The 6521-nt window shown below is 35.9% G+C and overlaps 1 non-coding gene across 1 annotated transcript; it reads left to right on the top strand.

Moving 5' to 3' along the window:
• Nucleotides 1–5664: 5664 nt before the first annotated feature.
• Nucleotides 5665–5805, top strand: LOC116528304. Its single transcript, XR_004258978.1, has one exon. It is a non-coding gene; the product is annotated as a U4 spliceosomal RNA (small nuclear RNA).
• The last annotated feature ends 716 nt before the right edge of the window (nt 5806–6521 follow it).

Genomic DNA, 6521 nt, shown 5'->3' with positions numbered 1-6521 from the left:
CTGTAATCCCAGCTACTCGGGAGGCTGAGGCAGGAGAATTGCCTGAACCTGGGAGGTGGAGATTGCAGTGAGCCAAGCTTGTGCCACTGCACTCCAGCCTGGGCCACAGAGTGAGACTTCTTCTCAAAATAATAATAATAACCACAACAACAAATTAACCTTTTAAAATAATGCCTTTGTGGTTTTGCTTTTTTTTTTTTTTTTTTTTTTTGCCTCTACAACTTTCCTGGGAGTGACCCAAATGGCAAACCTTCTCTGCTTATGGTACTTCCCAAGGTGCTGTTGTCACTGTTGTGCTTCCCTAATGCCACTTAGACCTGGCCTGCAAGTGTGTTTACCATGCTAGACATTGGGAAGGGACTAGAAGATTCAACAAGATACATCAACGTGACAGAGTTATTATTTGATTGATTTTTTTTCTTATGTAGATCTATGTAGAGCCATCCTTTCTAAACTTATGAAAGTGCTTTCATTTTAGTCACTTATTTCTTCATCTGAAATTCTTCACTCTAGAACAGGGATCTCCAGCTCCTGGTCCGTGGCCTCTTAGGAACCAGCCTGCTCAGCAGGAGGTTGAATGGCAGGCCAGCATTACCACTTGTGAGCTCCGCTTCCTGTCAGATCAGTGGTAGCAATAGATTCTCAAAGGAATTCGAACCCTATTGTGAACTGTGCATGCAAGGGAGCTAGGCTGCAGGCTCTTTATGAGAATCTAACTCATGCCTGATGATCTAAGATGGAACAGTTTCATCCCAAAACCATCCCCCCTCCAACCCCATCCGTGGAAAAATTGTCTTCCGTGAAACCAGTCCCTGGTGCTAGAAAGACTAGGGACTGCTGCCCTAGAACATGTGCTTGTTAAGAGAATTCTAATTCCTTGGTTTTCTTTATTTAAAAATGTCTGAGTAATATTTTTTAAAGTCCAATACTTTTCTTTAAAAGGAAATTAAGCAGGAAATAGGAAAGAGTTTAGTCATTATTCTTTAAATTGCTGTATCTCGTAGCTAATTCACACAGGAAGCCTAAAAATTAAGCATCATTAAAATGTGATGATTCACTAGCATTTTTCACAGCTTGACTTGAGGCTGTTGTTAATTTCAATACTTCATAGTGGTAGCTGAGCATAAAAATTAAAAATATATACATGTCTTTTTAAAATCATAGGGCTTATGATGGTTAGCAATGTCTGTATATAAAGATAAAAAATAGTCTAAGAATGTATCATTTTGTGATAGTCTAATAGTTTACTTTGTTAGGGAATTTACTAGTAAATTACATAAACATTCTAATTTAAGCTTATGCATGGATTTTGAGAAAATAAATAGGCTGGGACAGTGAAAGGCAGTGACCTTAACTACACATCTAAAGATTAAAATAGAATTAAAGCAATAACTACAATATATTAAAATTAAACTGACGGAAAACCTTTAATTTCAACAATGTATTAAATATATTTTGGACATTTAGAGTAAGGAAATGTAAATGTTTCTGTATGGACATTTTACTAATAAGTTTATAAAAATCAACTGGCAAAATATATTTTCTTAGCTCTATGGAAAAAGTATAAAAGAAACAACTTATATAAGTACATACTATGTGCAAGATACTATACCTAGTATGATTCTGCTCTGTGTCCCCACCCAAATCTCATCTCGAATTCTAATCCCCACATGTCGAGGGAGAAACCTGGTGTGGGAGGTGATTGGATCATAGGGATGAATTCTCCCATGCTGTTCTCGTGATAGTGAGTTCTCAAGAGATCTGATGGTTTAAAAGTGTGTGGCGGTTCTCCGCACGCTCTCTCTCTCTCCTACTACCCTGCGAAGAAGGTCCTTGCTTCCCCTTTGCCTTCCACCATGATTGTGTGATTCCTGAGGCCTCATGCTTCCTGTTACACCTGTGGAACTATGAACCAATTAAACTTATTTTCTTCATAAATTACCCAGTCTCAGGTAGTTCTTTATAGCAGTGCAAGAATAGACTAATACAGTCCTCATTACAAATCTCTGAGAGAAATGCTTGTAGTATCCCAGTTTACAGATGAGGAAACTGAGGCACAAAGAAGGTAGATTATTTGCCCAAAGCCACTCTGCTAGTGAGTGGGATTCTAACCTGGAGTTAAAACATGAGTGTCTAGGCTCCTAACCATTTCACCATTCTACTTTTGCAGCACAATCAGTAATATTTTAATTTGCTTTGGTTAGAGCAATAAAAATGTCTGGTTAAAATAACATGATGTGGGGGGTTAGTATTATTGCATTATTACTATCACAGCATGGAATTATCCAAATAAATTGTATAGAATTTTTAAAAATATGAGTACATTTCTGGACATCACATCCTTAGGCCTCAGGAACTAGAGACACATTGCAATTTACTATAGGCTAATCAGCAAAAAAAAATTTTTAAAAGCTCCACTGCACGTGGTAGGAAAAAGATAAATAATAATTAACTTTTATTAAATGTTTATGATGTGTCAAACATTATTCTGAGGGCTTTAATTAAGGTATTTAATTCTACCACAATCTTCTAAGATATGTGTTATTATTACTCCCATTTTATGAATAAGGCTAAGTAGGAGTAACATATTCACACTGCCCTCTCCCTCCTCTATTCTTTATTGCTGGAGATTTCCGAACCTTTGTTGTTTTCTTGTTTTATATTGGTGGGTGATTTTAAAACTTAGGTGGTTTTTTTCTGGTAAGGAAGGTTGCAACCTTTGGTTTAAGACTGAGTTGAAGGATAATTGCTGCTTCATGACAGAATGCTAAGAAAATGACTTTGAAGGCATTTTGCTTTCTGCCTGCAATGTTACTACTGCGTGATCTGGTTTAGTATAATAATGACCGGGAGCTCTGGTATCTAATTTTTCAAATCCTGGCTCTGCCTCCATCTTAGAGGCAGAGGTTCCTGTTCCTGCTGCTGTAACAAAACATTTTAGGTAATTGATAAGCAACAGAAATTTATTCCTCATAGTTCTGGAGGCTGAAAAGTCCACCATTAAGGCAGCAGCTGATTAGATGTCTGGTCCTCTCTCTGCTTCAGAAATCACACCTTCTCAAGGCATCCTCCCATGGCAGAAGGGCGTGAACAGGGCAAACAGGCTTCCTCTGGCACTAAGGGCACTAATCCCATTCATGAGGTGATGTAATCACCTACTACCTTCTAATACCATCACCTCGGGGGTTAGGTTTCAACATATGAATTTTGGAGGAACACAAACATTCAGGGTATATCAGCCTCTTCTTAGGTAATCTTGTGCAAGTTACTTAACTTCCAAAGACTGCTCTTGCCTGCTTTGTTAGGGTTCCTGGGGTAAGGGTAGGAGAAGGTCATTGGGTGGGGTAGGAGAAGAGCTGATTGAGAAAGAGAATGAAAGAGGCAGGAGGCTATAAAAGTATCTAAAAATGTTTTCTCCCAACCTCATTCGACATTTCCCCTTACTTACTTGATATTTTCTGTTTGTTTAATGATGAAATCTGTTTGACTCCTGTCAGCTTTCTCTTAGTCATATGAGAACTTTCTAGAACTAATGGGCTTGCATGAGAACTGACTCCCAGGCCCACCCATGCTGTTGCAGTGAGATCACTTTTTGTAGCACTCGTTCTCATTCTGCTTTCCATCTTTCTGGATGTGTCACCAACGTTGTCTGTGAACCACACCCACAAAAACAACTCAGAAACAGATTTTTCTTGAACCACATGCGACATTGGTGAAGTGTAGTATTTTTAAGTAGGCCATGTAGCTGTCTAATTGATCACTCTTCCTCTATTGTTGACAAATATTTATTGAGACTCATCCTGTGCTTGGCACCAGTGATAGAAAGACAAATATCCCTGGCTACTTCATATTAGCAGCAAGCCTAGTATGCCTTATACACTGCCAGGGTAGTTTTTTGTTGTTTTTTTTTTTTAAGTTAAGTTGCTTTCCAACTCTTGACTGTGCATAACATTTTCTTAGAACCTGCGGTCTCTATTTTTGTCTTCTGTTTAGCTCTTTCACTAGCATCATTATTTGCAGACACACCAGAGCATCTCAACTTTATTCTACCAGGATCATGATTGACTTATATTCCTCTTTTGGCTCCATTCGGTGGTTTTTCTGCTAGTGCAAGCTATTTATATGCACTTACTCTGCACTTTGCACACATTATTGCACACCTTTGTGGTATTACCCACTGTGAGATCTAGACCTGTGCTATCCAATACTGAATGAATAAGATATTCCACAAATACATTCACTGCATATAGGTGTATATCCATCTATCTCTATAAAGTCTCTCCATATTACCTACAATGTATATTATATATATGTAACTTAAAACTCTAAACAACTTAAGCAACTTAAAGTTAAAAACTTTAAAACTCTAGATATGCAGCTAAAAGATGAACTGGCTATAGTCTTTGCTCTTTTTAGTATATAACTAAAGGCCTGCCTGTCTAAAGAAAGCTTCTTGTTTCTGACCGTGCTTGTACATAGGATGAGAGTTTGAAAAGTTATAATATAATTGGTAATCTTGTGTCACTATAAGTTTGGCATATATCATTTCTTAGTGAGAAAGCAGAAGCTTTACTGTGAAATCCTCTCCCTGTCTGCTTTGAAGAATTTTTTATGGCAGAAACTAAACCATAATGCAACTTAAACTTGGAACTAAGCCAAAAAACTAGGATTCATGGGCATATCAGCATCATTATGATGGTGGTGATCATGATGATTGTTACTACCTTACCATTCTCATCCCATCACAAGTATTATTATTACTACTAGTGAGAGTTGTAATTATATTACTATTGTGTCGATTCTTTCACCAAATGAATTCCTCCCCTCTCTTCCCATTTTTTTACCTCATCCTAGTTGTGTTTATAGAAACAGAATTGACAATTTACTTAATTACATAATACTAAACAAAAGAATATTGTGTCAACACTGATTTGACATAGAATGAGGTTGCCTATTAAAGCTGTATTATCATAACATATCTTCCAGGAATGATATTTTTTTCTGCTTGCAGCCAAAAGTAGAATTTTTTTTGAAACATATTTAGAATTGCTTCTGGAGTTAGGCATTACTAGATTATCACTAATTGCTTGAGAGAGACCCCACAGTACTAATTAGACAGAAAAGTGAAAAGCATAGGCAGGGCTACCACATTCAGCCTTGACGATTACACACTGCAGAATCCCAGGACTTGCTATTCACACAAACAGTGATGTGGATGGCATTCCCAATGTTGTGCAACAAAGCAACCTGCATATTTGGGAGTACTGAGAATACTGTAGGAAAAAATAAAGAACATTTTATGGAAGTATTTGGTAGATCCATGGTCATTTCATTGTCTTTGAAGGTAAATTTTATTTTTAAATTTAATTCTTTCTAGAAGCCATGAATATTAAGAAGCATTATACCTTGAGTGAAAAGAGAAAAAAGTTTTCAGTAGGAGATTCCACAATCAATATTCAATTTCACAAAAGCATACCATTGGAAATGAGAAAAGCAAATGTAAAATTTGGACTTAGAGTGTGTAAAGGACAAATCAATTAGTAGAGACAGTAAACATAGGAGAAAATATTTAAGAAAGGAAATGACTCTAGCAATAGTGCAGATTACATAGCTTGAATTCTCTCGGCACAAAACATCTACTGCCAGCTAAAAAACAAATATTTTAGCTTTGCACAGTGGCAGTATCATAGCCAATGGAGTTTATCCAAGGCATGATTATTGTCAGTTGAAAACTTTTCCCAATACCCCACCATGACAACTTGAAATATAGTCAGCGTTGGCAATTTTTGGCAGTCTCTACAGAGACTGAATCATAAAAGAAAAAAAAGAATAAAGTTTTAAAGCATATTGCTTACCTCACAAAGATAATAAAGGATATCACCACTCCTCCAATATTGTGACTATTCAAAAGGTACTAAATATTCTAGCCAGTGTAATTAGAAAAGAAAAACAAATAAAATTATAAAGATTGGAAAGAAGAGATAAATGATCCGTAAATGTACACAATATGGTTGTTTATATGGAAACATGTAGTTAGGCATAAGAGACTACAAAGTATTAGAATTAGGAATTTAGTAAGGTTGCTGGATATAAGATCAATATACAAAAATCAATTACATTTCCATACAGCAAATATTAAGAAATATTACTTTTGAATATATATAAAATAATCAAAAATATGTCTAGGAATTAATCTAGTAAATGGCAAGATTTTTATGAGGAAAATTATGCAACTTTGTTGACATGTCTTAAAGAGGACCTAAATACATGGAGAATATACCACATTTATAAAAATGTAAACTCAAATCCCTAAAGATGTAAATACTCCTTAAATTAACTATAAATATAATACAATTCCAATTCAACTCAACCAACAGATCTGAGTAGTAGACTAGAATTGAGTTGCTGGTATTTGAAGTGAATCTGGAATTCTTTGGAGAGCCTAGTATGATTAATGATGCCTCTAATAGAAAAATATTCCCTGTAAATTTTGTTATCAAAAGGATGAATACTCAGATATA

The sequence above is a fragment of the Sapajus apella genome, unplaced genomic scaffold (assembly GCF_009761245.1).
Source record: "Sapajus apella isolate SASKATOON/1434 unplaced genomic scaffold, GSC_monkey_1.0 scaffold2, whole genome shotgun sequence".
NCBI lineage: Eukaryota > Metazoa > Chordata > Mammalia > Primates > Cebidae > Sapajus > Sapajus apella.
This window is presented reverse-complemented; position numbering and strand designations above follow the sequence as displayed.